A 15,186-nucleotide genomic window follows, 5' to 3' on the forward strand; every position below is an offset into this window, starting at 1 on the left:
AACAGTAATCTTATTATGCATAAAATATTTATACAGTAACACAGAAACATGGCATACATATTGTACAGTGTTGCTAAAAGAAATTGTAGTCACTTTTAATGGTTTTTAGCGTAGTTTTAGGGTGGGTAATAATATCACAGTTATGGATATAAGATAATGAGCCTGAAAAAAGAAGAAATATGCCAATATCCAAAGTAAAAAATAATTCATGTAATTCTTGTGAGTGGCAACACTTACACAAGCAGTCTGGCCTAAGGTAAAGTACGTACCTCCGTAGACCCAACCATAGCTTGTACAGGTGTTGCTAGGGAAAAATGCTCACATTTACCGGCTTTTACCATAATTTTAAGGACGAGGAATAATCAAATTTATAATCATAAGCCAATATGTAGGACAAAATAGTAGGCATGTGCCAATACCGAAGTAAAAAAAAAAAAAAAAAAAAATTCACTCGCGAGCGGCAACACTTCCACACCCAGTCGGTGAGAGAGAGAGGCAGGAGAGGGACATGCATTGAATACATTGTCGGCATCACTAAATATAACAAAACCAAATTAACAAATGAAAGCACAATTATAAATAACTTATAAAAGAATCAAAAGTACTCAGGGTGGCTCACATTTCCCGCCAGGAGAGAGAGAGAGAGAGAGAGAGAGAGAGAGAGAGAGAGAGAGATAACGGTATAGAAAACGTGGCAACACTGTACACAGGTGCGGGCTACACCACAGCCGCAAACGTAGGCGAGTCCTACTATAGCCCGTCGTAGAGGTGGAGGAATGCATGCAGCCAGTTCAGAGAAGCAGTGACCATTGAAGTAGCGTTAGAAAAGAGATAATGATGCAACAGTGCGACGAAGAGAGAGAGGTTGAAGGGAGTCAGTAAGATGAGGAGAGTTAATGAGACGAAAAGCCTTTGACTCCACCCTATTGAGAAGAGCTGTGTGTGGAGAGCCTCCCCACACATGAGAGTTGTACTCCACACAAGGGCGGATAAACCCTCTGTATAGAGTCAACAATTGTGCAGGGGTAAAGAAGGAATGGAGTCGGCTTAGCACACCTAATCTCTTGGAAGCAGATTTTACAAGACATGTAATATGATCTTTCCAAGATAAGTCCCGAGTAAATGAAACCCCAAGCATGTTCAAGGATGATGCAGGATTAAGCTGAATATTATTAAACATTAGTGGGTATACCTGTGGAAGATTTTGTTGGGTTGATAGGTGCAAAACCTGAGTCTTTGATGCATTAAAAACAACCAGATTATTTTTATCCCAGTCAGAGATACGAGCCAAGTCAGACATTAAATGTGCCATAGCCTCATCCCTTGTTTATTGAAGTAACTGCTGAGAAGGACGTTGCAGGAACCGAATGGAAAGATGAAGGGAGTAGTCATCAGCGTGTGAGTGGATAGGGCTAGATGTACAGCTTAGAAGGTCATTGATGAATCAAAGGAAGAGAGTCCGTGATAAGACAGAGCCCTGAGTAACACCACTGTTGACAGATCTAGGAGAAGAACGATGGCCGTCTATAACAGCGGCTATAGAACGACCAGAAAGGAAGCTAGAGATGAAGCCACAGATAGAAGGATAGAAACCGTAAGAGGGCAGTTTGGAAATTAAAGATTTATGGCAGACTCGGTCGAAAGGCTTTGAGATGTCAAGTGGAATGGCAAAGCTTTCGCCAAAGTCTCGAAAGGAGGATGACCAGGAGTCTGAAAGGTAGGTGAGAAGATCGCCATTGGAGCGTCCCTGATGGAACCCATACTGATGATCAGAAAGAAGGTTGTGATTGGAAAGATACTTAAAAATTTTTCTATTAAGAATTGATTCTAAAACTTTTGAGATACAGGATGTTAAAGCAGTTGGACGATAGTTAGCGGGTTGGGAATGGTCACCTTTCTTTGGGACTGGCTGAATGAAAGGAAACTTGCAGCAAAAAGGAAAGGTACAAGTTAATAGACAATGGCAAAAGAGTTTGCCTAGGCAGGGTTTAAGCACAAAAGCACAGTTCTTGAGAACAACAGGAGGGACTCCATCAGGCCCATATGCTTTATTAGTATTGAGGCCTGTGATGGCAGAAAATACATCAGCTGAAGACATTTTAATGTCTGCCATGAGGAAGTCAGAGGGGGGAAGTGATGGTGGAACAGCACTGGAATCGTCTAAGGTGGAACTGGAGGAGAAAGTCTGAGCGAATAGTTCTGCTTTAGCAGTAAAAGAAATAGCTACAGAGCCATCAGAGTAGAAAAGGAGAGGGAAGGATGATGAGGTACAGTTGTTAGAAAGGTTCTTGGCAAGGTGCCAGAAGGAGCGGGAAGAATTCGAGTTTGAGAGTTGACAGCATTTAGTACGGATGAAATTATTTTTAGCAGAGCGAAGAACAGACTTAGCCCAATTCCGGGCAGAAACGTTTAAAAGATGCGATTCAGGGGTGGGTTGGCTCTGGTACCTTTTATAGGCCCTCTCATTGTTGCGGATAGCATTAGAGCAAGTGTGATTGAACCAAGGCTTTCGTGCATTAGTCAATGGATATAAGAAAGAAATATATGCTTCCATGTTCGAGAGAATAACCTCCGTATTGCGCAAGGCACACTCAGAGGGGTCCCGGCCATGGAAGCAATAATCATTCCAGGGAAAATCAAAGAAGTACTGCCTGAGGGCCTCCCAACCCACAGCTCCAAAGTGCCACAGACGATGTTTCTTTGGAGGGTCCACAGGCCGTACCAGAGCGATAGGAGAGGTAAAGGTGATGAGGTTGTGATTGGAGGAGCCCAACGGAGAGAAAAGATTAACAGTGTAAGCGGAAGGATTGGTTGTAAGGAAGAGGTCAAGTATGTTGGAGCTCTCTCAAAGGTGGTCAGGGATACGGGTAGGGTCCTGTACAAGCTGCTCTAGGTCATTAAGGATAGAAAAGGTGTAGGCTTGTTCATTAGGTGGATCAGTGAAAGGAGAGTGGAGCCAAAGATGGTGGTGAACATTGAAATCTCCTAAAATGGAGATTTCAGAGAAAGGAGAAATGGATAGAATGTGTTCCATCGTAGAAGTAAGATGGTCAAAGAATTTTTGAAAGTCAGTAGAATTAGGAGATAAGGAAACACACAGATATATTTAGTCAGAGAATGACAGGAAAGCCGAAGCCAGAGTGTAGAGAATTCAGAAGAATCGAGTTTAGGAACACGAGAGCAAGATGTATATATATATATATATATATATATATATATATATATATATATATATACCTAGGCTGCTTCCCCCAAGGAAAGGGAGGTAGCCGAGACAGGACGACACACTCCCCATTTACTCATCCATTCAAACACATTCATTCGCATCTTAGCCCCAAAGGGGAGAACAGACAGATCCTCACCACACCACACTGCACAAGGGTCAACTGCGCAATGCAATCAGTGACATCCGCAGCAGGGCCCGACAGCAGAACTGGTTTACCCCTGCCACATCATAACAGACCCATCCCCTTACCTGCACCTGACCTGACTAGCTGATCAGACCAAATGCGGGAGAATATCCCCTCAGGGCTGCGTCATCACTTATTCATTCACAATTTCTCTCCATTTATTTCTGTCATGCACAGCCACTCTTCCTTGCTCAACAGACATCCCTCTCGCATCCAGCGCTCTCTTCGCACTGTCCATCCATCCTATTCGTGGTCTTCCTCTCAGCCTTACACCTCTCACATCAGATCTAGTTATCTTTTTCACCAATCGCTCATTTTCCATTCTCTCCATATGCCCAAACCATCGCAACACTCTCTGCTCAACTCTACCAGCCATCTCCCGAACAACTCCAGTTCTCCTTCGCACTTCATCATTTCGCACCCGATCCATACGCGTCACTCCACACATATTCCTCAGACACCTCATCTCCATTACATTCAAACTTTTCCTCTCTGCTACACCCATATTCCATGTTTGAGCCCCATATAACGCAGTCGGTACCACAACACCCTCATACAGCCTTCTCTTTACATCCATTCTAAGCGAACGACATTTAAACACTTTTTTCATTCCTCCCAGCACCTTTCATACTTCATTTATTCTAAACTTCACTTCTGCATCTATTCTTCCATCCACAGCAACATGTGACCCTAGATATTTAAAACACTGTACCTCCTCAAGCAACTCGCCATTCAAAACTATATTCATTCCCCTACCATCTATATATATATATATATATATATATATATATATATATATATATATATATATAGATATAGATACAGTATATTAGGGTGGTCAAAATCAATTTTTTTCCTCCAGATATTTCTCTAAGGTTGTTTTCATGTCTTATAGTCTGTATAGCCTTTCTGCAGAATTTGGTGCTATTCTATGAAAAATTAGAGGTCGCCCAACTTGGCACTATACCTATATTCAACCACTTTTGTCCAGAAAACAGTGACTGATTTTCATAACGCACAAAACATTTATTACAACTTTCAAAACAAAATATATATCTAAATGTGACCATGAATTTCTTTCGCCATACTGGGGTATTTTCCACTCATCTGTGTTTTCTTGGAAGCTGTGGGCAACTGCTTTCAGTGGTTAGCCACGAGTTGCAGGAGATACTTTATCTGGTCCTCATTTCGGGTCAATATGGTATTGTAATGCTTAATCAGAGTGATACCACGCTCTGGTATGTCATTGACAACCTTCATCTTTTGCGCATGTCCTTCAAGATCTCTGTAGTGAGCATCTCTGTGCCATTCTTTTGGGTCTTTCTGAATGGACTGATGTGCCTCTTCTTGCCCACCAATCTTCAAGGCATAAAAAAGGTGAACGTCCTCTTTGTGACATATGACGCCAGGTCAGGTTGGATACCTGTAACTGGTTTTTTTATTCATCTCGGACACACATCACTTTGGGCGTGCTGGTAGTTTTGAGCCATCTTTTTTTTTTTTTTTGTATCACAATCAATCTTACTGTCAAAAAAAAAAAAAAAAAAAGGCTAAGGTACCATAGGTGTCAGCTTAGAGCTCTCATAGCCTGGTGACCAAATTCTTGTATGGGGTGATTGTCCAGTAGGTTCAGCAACTCGATGTCGTTGACAGGAGCATATGTACCCTTTGGTGCTTCATGCCAGTACTTGATGCAAATCAAGCTGACAAACAGAGCGTTCCTTACTTGGTGTTAGCTTGAATTTTTGCCGAAATAGGTATACTTCAGCGAGTAAGTGCCCTTTGCTATGAAGCGTGGGCCCTGGAGCTGCATTCCTGTCTGAAACATTTGTTTGATTCAGTGCTCTGATAACTTATGACAATTTGAAAATGTTAATGGCGTCATCCTTTTTAAAACGTTTCGAGTGAGGAGCATCAGTTAGAGAATGAGTGCTACCAACAGGCTTAAATTCATCTTTATCTTCCGAAGAGGATGATGAGGACTGAGCAAAAATTTTTGAGGTGTTTGCTCCTTCCAGCTGGCGCTGTTTCAGTTGATATCTGGGTTCATTTTTTTGCAATCACTTTTCTTGGTCCTAGGCTTCTTTAGTGCGAGGTAGTGATCGAAAAACTTTGAAAGTTTCCAGACACAAGCATCGATCCGCTGAGTTGGGATTCGAGCCTGGTTCCAGATCTCCATAACACCTGACAAGTCAAATTCAAACTCGTTGGGTTGACGGAGGGTTAGTGCCCCCCCTCTGGAAAACAACTAACTAAAAATACAAACAAGAAGCCTCGGACCAGGACTGACCAAAAAATGATGACTAAGGACCGTACAAAGAAAATGATACGGATGGCGACATGGAATGTAAGGGGTGCAATGATGAGGTGAAAGAGAGAGAGATTGTCCAGGTGCTTAAGGGTGCGAAAGTGGATGTATGTGGATTATCTGAAACTAAATGGCGTGGTGAGACTGTGAGAGAATGGGAGGAGTAGATGAGAATGAGAGGGCAAAAGAAGGAGTGTGTATTGTTGTGAGTAACAGATGGAGGGAGAATATAAGAGAGCATGGATCAGTTGGTTCAAGGATTGTGTGAATAAGACCGAAAGTTGGATTACATATGTGGGTGATTGTGTGTGTGTATGTGCCAATGCAAGATCGTGTAAGAAGAGTAAGAGAAGAGTTCTGGGCAAGAAGAGTAAGAGAAGAGATCTGGACAAATGTGGAAGTGTGAGTGGAAAAGTTTGAAAGGTATCAAAGAGTGTTTTTGATTGGTGATATGAATGGTAAACTAGGGAATGTGAACGTAGATGGAGTAGTTGGAGTGTGGGATGTGCCTGCTGAGATAGATGAGAATGGCAGTGCTTTAGTGGACATTTGTGCCGGAAGGGGGTTGGTGATAGCCAATACCCTCTTCAGGCACAAAATGATCCACAGGTATACATGGCGAGTGATGAGAAGGGTGGATGGTGAACTGAATGAAAGGAAGGCAATGATTGATTATCTGTGTGTGGATGACAGGATGCGAAGATGTGTAATGGATGCAAGAGAATATAGAGGTTGGAGGAGTGGACTATCTAACCACCACTTGGTGGTAATCAGAATCAAGGTCCAAGTAATATGGAGAAACAGAAGAAGGGAAGGACGGGAGGAAGGAGTAGATGTAATGAGATTGGAAAGGTTACAAGAGGATGAGAAAAAGGCAGAATATAAGAGAGAGGTGGAGGAACGATTGGATAAATAAGAATTGGAGCACATGGGGGAGGTGGAAGGTGTGTGCAAGATATTCACAGAGGAAATATGTGCAGCATGTGAGGTGGTGTGTGGGGTGAAGAGAAGACAGAAGAGGGTGCAAGGTACAGCATGGTGGAATGAAAAGGTGAGACAGGCTGTGGCACAAAAGAAGAAAGCATATAATGAATGGATGAGAAATAGGGGCGTGGAAGATGTTGAGAGACCAAAGAGAGAGTTATATGCAAAAAGGAAGAGACAGGTGAAAAGACTAGTTAGAGAGAGTATGAAGAGAGTGGATGAGGAATTTGGAAGGGATTTCAATGTCGAGTGGAGGGAATGTAGGAAAATGTTCTGGAAAGAGGTGGAGAAAGTCAGACAGGGTGGCAATAAACTTAGAAGGGGAGTGAAAATAAAAATGGTAGAATACTAATTGAGAAGGGAGAAAAAGTGAGCAGATGGAGAGAACACCTTTATGAATTGCTGAACATAGAGAATGAAAGTAATGTGAGTATAAGTAGCTGGGGAATGACTGGGAGAAGGAGTGAGGTCAGAAGACAGGATGAAATCAGAATGATGGAAGTTGTGGAAACAATGAAGAAAGCCAAAATGGGGAAAGCCCCAGGAATTGATGGAGTGTGTGGTGAAATGCTGAAGCATGGGGGAGAGATAGTAGTAGAATGGATGTGGAAGATGTGCAGATTGGCCCGGGAGGAAGGTAAAGTCCCGGAGGATTGGAAGTCAGGTAAAATTATTCCCTTGTACAAAGGGAAAGGGGAAAAAGAAGAGTGTGGTAATCATAGGGGCATTTGTCATCTTAGTGAAATAGGAAAAGTATACCGTACAGTAGGATAGTTATTGACAGAGTTCGGGAAATAACAGAGGAATTAGTTGGAGAAGAACAGGGAGGCTTTAGAGATTGTGTAGATCAGATATTCATTCTTAAATCTTTAGTGGAAAAGTGTCTAGAGAAGGGAAAAAAGTTGTATGCAGTCTTCATGGATTTGGAGAAGGCATATGACAGGGTGGATAGACAAGGAGTGTGGAAAGTATTAAGAATATATGGAGTAGACGGAAAGTTCTTGAATGCTGTGAAGAGTATGTATGAGGGTGCTAGGGCTGCAGTGCGAGTGGATAGTGAACTGAGTGAGTTTTTCTATTTGAAGGTTTGGTTGAAACAGGGATGTGTCATGTATCCATGGTTGTTCAATCTGTATATGGATGGGGTTATAAAAGAGATACAAGGTAGGACAGTGGATGTTGGAGTGGCCCTGGTGAGAGAGGGCAGTGTTTGGAAACTCCATGTACTGTTGTCTGCAGATGTTACTGTGTTGTTAAGTGAAGACAAAGGGGAGCTGCAAGGCTTGGTGGATGAGTTTGGGAGAGTAAGAAATGGAATTTGAAGGTGAATGTAGGGAAGAGTAAAGTTATGGTCTCCGAGAGAGGTGAAGTCAGTGAATGTACAGTGAGGTTGGATGATGAGGAAATGGAAAAAGTGAGTACGTTTAAGTACTTGGGTAGTGATGAGTAAGGATGGAAGTTTGGAGGGTGAATTGCTTGAAAGGGTACAACAAGAAAGAAAGGTTGCTGGTTCCTTGAAGGCAGTGATAAGAAACAGGGAAGTGAGCAAGGCAGTGAAAAAGTTATTACATGACAGTATTTTGATACCAACTCTGTCTTATGGAAATGAAGCTTGGACGTTGTTGGAGGGACACAAGTCAAGAGTGAGAGCAGTGGAAATTAGTTATTTGACAGGAGCCTGTGGAGTCACATGGAGAGACAGGCTGACAAATGAGGATGTGAATGAGCGTTGTTGTGTGGATGTGGATGTGATAGGAAGCATTAGGAGAAACACAATGAGGTGGTTTGGCCATGTGGAGAGGATGGAGATTGAGAGACTGACGAGGAAAGTGTATGTGAGTAAGGTGGAGGGGGAGAGAGGGTGGGGAAGGCCAAGGATGAGATGAAGGGATGGAGTGGAGAGGTATATGAGAGAGGGAGGTGTGAACTGGGAGTAGGGCAGTGAAATTGGGGGGGGGGGAAGGATGACGTGGAGGCGATTTGTTTGTGGCCACCCCGTATAAGGGCTTAAGGCATCTGGCAATAGATAGATAGATCCATGGTATTATTTGTGCTTGATCAACATGGTGTACTGCATTAGAAGGACTGCATCCAACCATGTAGATAATCTATGTCTTGGCAGGTTTCTCGTTGGCTTCCCTAAAAGCCACACACCAGGATTTGTTCTAGTTCCAGCCATATGACCTGAAAAAGAGACAAATTCGAGTATTGCTTCCGGTCAGAAATCACATCAGTCTGCAAAATCACTAAATACCGTCAAATTTAAGATTTTACTTTCAATCAAAAAGCTGTTTATCAGATGATGATCGTATTCGTGATGAATTCATTAAGATAAAAACACAGGAGACTGCAACATCACCTAAAATGCTCTATTGGAAATTAACATGCAAGTAACATGTATTCGAAAGGCTCATGATTATCACAATATGCATGTCTGGGCGACCTCTAAATATTATTAAATCATGCTGAAATTTCGCCCATAGTTTTGTTAGTCCATGTGGACAAACAACATGCTTGTGGAGAATGTACATGACCACATCGATTTTTTACCTATTAAGTTGGACCACCCTAAAATTATATATATATATATATATATATATATATATATATATATATATATATATATATATATATATATATATATATATATATATATATATATATCCCGCTGCATGCCGGACACTTTTAGCCCTATGTGTCACCCCCATGCTGGCCAATTTTAGTTTTTTTTTTTTTTTTTTAGGCTAAAATGATAGATTTCGATGTGAAAAAAACGAATATGACCATAAAAAAACTCACCGGAGGTCAGAAGTGCACTTTCTGTAGTCCCTTTGCCCGCCTGCAGGTGTGTGCGCGCAGGGCATCCCCAGCAGAGGTGAGAGAAAACCCGTTTTCTATGTAAGGTAAACTCAGGTATTCTCACCAACGTGGCTCAGAGAAGGTATAGGAATGTTCTTTACACTTTTCTGTCCACTTCACACTCACAAAAAATTTTTTCTTAGTGTTTCACAAAGAAAACGTCTTTTTTTTGCAAATAAATCACTTACTGCTGCAACACTATACGTATCACTATGAATGCATTGTCTTACAGTTACGAGAAAATATGCAGAACTTGACTTCACAACGTACAGCCCTTTCACTTATGATAAATTATTTACATGCCTTCAGTATACACAGACATTATAAGAGTATTTTTGAGCGTCTCACTATGAATACATCGTCTAACACTTACAAAAACATATATAAAACTTTACTTCACTACGTTCAGTCCTTACACTTGCGAGAAAATATTTACAACATTCCTTCACTGTATGCAGTACTTACAACACTTTCTTGGCATCTTTTTCCATACTGACAACACTTATTGAGAGTCTTTTTGTCACTCATGAACACCACATTATTGTTACTCAATAGTTAGCGAGAGTGTGGTACTCCTCCAAGCACTGGAATACACACAGTCTTACGTCACACTCTGCACACATATATCTTGAATCCTCAAGCTGAGTACGTGGCCTTACAGTGCTGTTTGCACACACGTGACACCTCCGCTGGGAATTTTGATGCTTGGAGGGACGATCCTAGGGAAGTGTCTAGCAGTGAGGCAGATAGATGTGGCGGCGGTGTGGTGGTGGTGAGCAGCACTCTTGTCTTGCCCATATTCCCCCACTATCTCCTGCACAGCTCACGAATATATCACTCGAAGGTCTCCTGAATGCTAGTGGTATGTGACAGGAGACAGTGAGCATTGAGGACGGTGATGTTGAGGAGGTGGAAGATTAATTTCTTATACCACTTCATCATGGGCCTGGCACAGTCCATGCTGGAAATCATGGTGTCCAATTGATCCACCTGTCGCATGTTCCCATCGTAGGCTAAGACAGGTTCTGGTTTCCAGATGTGGTGCCGCCCTTCTGCTCTGTAATCTATACTGTCTCTGCAGTGTACATGTGGCTGATGAACAGACGAGAAGAGGAAGACTTCATGGCTGTGGTGCCATGCTGTTGTGAGGATATTATTTGACTTGTAAAAAACATCCTCGTTTTTCTGAAGCTTCCTCCTCACCTTCACCATGTGCCAACGGTTCTTCTTTACGGTGCTGCACAACCCAGTTTCCTGCAGGTGAAGGTACCTGGCGAGAAGGGGACTTGTGTACCAATTATCCAGGTAGAGGACATGCCCACAATGAAGGTATTCCTCAATCATCGTTTGTATCACAGCCCCTGAGAGTCCCAAGTGTCTATTTCTGTGATGTCCGTCTCAACACCTGTGTACTGGACTACGTCCTGCACATACCCAGTCTTACAGTCGCACATCACGAAGATTTTGAAGCCAAACCAGTGTCTTTTGCTAGGGATATACTTACAGAAAGCGATATTACCTCTCCATAGCACGAGACTCTCGTCTGTGACGAAGTCTCGGTATGAAGAGGAGGTACGGAATTTCTCTTGAAGGTGATCAAAAACTAGACTTATCCTCCTCATCCTATCCATGTTGTTAGCATTAGCTGGGCTAAGGGTGTCAAAAAAATATAGGCAGCTCAGGATGTACTGAAATCTATTCCTCCCCATCACCTTGCCAAAAAATGGTGTCGCCATTACTGGATCCACAGTTCAATAGGAAGGAAGCTGATTTTTTTCAACATCCCCATTAAAAGCACAAGCGCTAGGAACACGTACATCTCACTCAGTGTCACGTCATGTTTGAACAATCGGCTGAGTGATGTCTGTGTCGTTCCCTCCCGCACAAATGCTCCAAAGGCATTTGTTAGAGCAACAATTTTCAATACAAAGTCAACAGGGAAGTAGTTCCTAAAAAAGTCCAGCCTACTTGAACTATGGTTTAGCTCAGGAACAGTACACCCAGCCTCATTCTCGTGGGTGAATGGGTGAATGTGGGGGGACAAAGTCACTCCCGTCCTCCCACTCCCACATCGTTTCCTCCTCATCGTCATCATTGCCTCCATTGTCCTCGGGCTGTGGGGAAGCATGGGAAAGTGTTTGGAATGGGGGAAGAGTTTCATGTGAGGTGCTAGGTGTGGGGAGAGTGGAAAGACTTTGTCCTGAGGTGCTAGGCTAAGCTGGGTCACGTGGGGGTGAGGACGAGCACGGGCGAGATGACTCATTCTCCCCCAACAATGGATCTTTCCCAAATCAGCCCCTCTTCCTCCTCACACTTTCCCCCTCATGTAGGGAAATCCTAGGCTTCCCCAACCACCCCTGAACTGCTGAACTACCTTCCTCCTTGCTTTCCTCCTCATCATCATGACATACAAGACGACGACATGCACTTGGCCTCCTTCCACGAGTTGCCCTAGCATACCCCACATACCTTGATTTTCGTGGTGAAGGAATTTCGTCATCACTACTACTTTCCTCCCCAGGCTGGACGTAGTCTTTATCCTGCACGTCGTCATCCTCCACATCACTTTTCCCAGTGTAAGGGACTTTCAGAAGCTCCTGAATCTCCTCGTCTGAGAGACCGTGGGATGACATCACTGCACTGTATGAGACACAAGCGTGATGCGGGAGCGCATGGGTTTATGGGCCTGGCTGCCTGAGGGGAGATAGGAGAAGGGTTGCCATACAAGCACACCAGTTTTTGTGCATGTAGCTTGAAAATTGCAGTCACAATGAATGTTTAAATTTAAGCCGTTTTAAAATGGCACTGGCACTGGCTGCAGTATTTTATCAGACTGTTTTAAAACAGCACTCACACGCAATGGGATACATTATATATATATATATATATATATATATATATATATATATATATATATATATATATGTGTGTGTGTGTGTGTGTAAATTTTTGCTTCTTTGCATTCCAAATATCCTAAATAAGTTTGTCCGATAACCAAATAAATAAAAAAGGTAAAGCTCTTCACTAAGAGGCAGCTCTTTCTGTTTTGTTCATGCTCTCTTCAGATGATTTTGAGCTGGAGGGATGAGGTAGAACATTCACTTATCTCTTCAAAGTAATTGTTCTCTTCTAAGTCTAATAAAATCGGTTAAACGTGGCGCGAATGAGTACCAAAGCAGCTGTCAGAGTACTGAAAATTTAAAATAGTTTTTAACAATTTCAAAAACATGAGAAACTAGTCCGTTTGCTGTACACTATTTCATTACTGAGGCGTGATTGTGTGAACAATGAGAAACCAAGGGTGTGGGAGTTTATAACATTCAGCTCCTGCTCCTCCTCCTCCTCATCATCATCGTCAATGTACTGCCGACACTCTGGAGATGCAGACATAATCATTGTACACTATTTACGGGCTGGATGTTGTGGGGGATTAGATGAGCTGTAGCAGGTCTACACTTTCAGCAGCTATTGTGCTACTGTGGCTCTGATCATGGAAGTAGCAGTGGGCCTGTGGTGGATTCGATCTCATGGCATTGTGACTGGAGTACAACACTTCAGTAACTATTACTGAGGTATAAAAATCTTGTATTAGTCCATTTCAGTGTTTTTAGGAACATGCTAATCAACAAAACTTCTCACCTCTCTGTTCTGCTTCCAGAACCACCTCTGGTGGTATCTTTATAACATTTTTCGTGAAGTTCTTTGTGAATCTCATATCTCCCCAGAGGAGCTTTTTATGCAAGGAACTCTTCTTTGAAATACAAACACCATTTGTGGAAGGGGCCCTGAAAATACATCAGACATTAGTCCATTTGGCACACACACACACACACACACACACACACACACACACACACACAGGAGAATTACTAACACAGACTCTTGCAGAGAGCTGCAAGAAGAATTGAATAAACTTCATGAATGGAGCAATAAATAGCATATGGAATTTAATATGGACAAGTGTCATGTAATTAAGTTTGGTAAAAGTGAAAAAAGACCAGACTGGTTTTATAAAATAGGAGAAAAGGAGAAGAACCTAGGAGTCACTATCAATAACAGACTATTTCCGGCTGACCACATCAGTGAGAAGGTACGTAACATGTACACACTGCTTGCTAATTTGAGAATAACATTCACATATATAAATGAAGACATGCTGAGAAAGATAATAACATCATTCATAAGACCAACCCTGTAGTATGTATCAGTAGTCTGGAATCCTCATCTCATAAAGGTCAATGGGCAGCTACAAGATGAGTACCAAGCTTAATGGATCTAGGCTACGAAGAACGACTAGAAAAACTGAATCTACCATTACTACAGGCGAGGAAAAGAGGAGGCATGATTATGCTATATAAATGCATCTCAGGGAAAGAGAAAATAGACATAAATGGGTATATAACCTATGTGAAAGCATCAGCAGACACTGCAAAAAACTACATAAAAAGAGAGGCGATTAAGACGTAAGGAAATTCAGTTTCCCAAATAGGGAAATTGATCAGTGGAATGCACTACCGAATGAAATAGTGTGTGCCAAAACTATTAATAAATTTAAGGGTATGTATGATAAGCAAAGTTTAATACACGAGTCAGTACGAACTTGACTCATTCCTGTACAGATACAATTAGATAAAAACAATTACGTAAGGTAAGAACACGTTGACTGAAGAAGAGACTTGCACTGAGAGATGTGTTATGTACCTCACCAAATCAGCCTCACCCACGCTTTTCTCCCCTGTTTACCTTTTCTTTATCTCCTTCCCTCTGTCTGTATGTCTGCTGTTTCGCAGTTGTCTCTTCTTCCCTGTCCCTCGGCACTTCTTTTCCCTCCTCCCCCTCTCTCTTCTCTTACCCCATCGACCCCATTATCCGTTGTCTACTTTCTTTTCTCAATTTTATCAAAACTTCCTGCCATTTTCCACTTGTATGAGTAATCTTTAATGCCTCCTCTCCCCTCATAAGGTCTGTTTTGAACTCCCATCCCTTCTCCCCAACTTGCTTCATTCCCTCTTCCCTTCCCATCCTCCCCACACAGTGTCTCCTCTCCGCTCTTCCATCCTCCACTCCTCGTTCTTCCCCTATTCCCCCACTCCTTGTATGTTCCTACAACTTCCTCCCTCCTCCCGCCCTCCTTGTCGCCTCTTTCTTCTCCCACCCTCTCTGATCTCTCTCCCTCTTTCCTAAGCCACTTTCCCTTCTGTGTAGCTTTGCTCTTCTTTAAAAAGAGAAAGAAAGAAAGGTTTGTATCCTCTCTTTTTCTCTCTCTCCTTCATTTATCTTCGTTTATTTTCATCATCCTCTTCTCCCTGTTTCCTCCTCGTCCTTCCTACACTCATCGCTCCTTCGTTTTTTCATTCTAATTCCTCTGTTCCTTAATTTTTCTACCACATTTTATTTCTCTGTTCGTTACTTTCCACCTCCCCTTCTTCACTTCCTTTCTTAGTTATCTTTCATTTCATTTTACCTGTTTATCATTAATCCTTCCTCGTCTTTGTGCCTTTCTTTTTCTTTTACTCTTTTTTCTTCATTTTCTCCTTTCAACTTTCTCTCTCTTACTTCATTCTTCATTCACTATTTCCTCTTCTTCTCTCTTTCTCGTTTCTTTCTCTGTCCACCACCTAGTCA

This window comes from Coenobita brevimanus, chromosome 105, assembly GCF_032717465.1.
Source record: "Coenobita brevimanus isolate Jiangsu-jjx chromosome 105, ASM3271746v2, whole genome shotgun sequence".
In the NCBI taxonomy this organism is placed as follows: domain Eukaryota; kingdom Metazoa; phylum Arthropoda; class Malacostraca; order Decapoda; family Coenobitidae; genus Coenobita; species Coenobita brevimanus.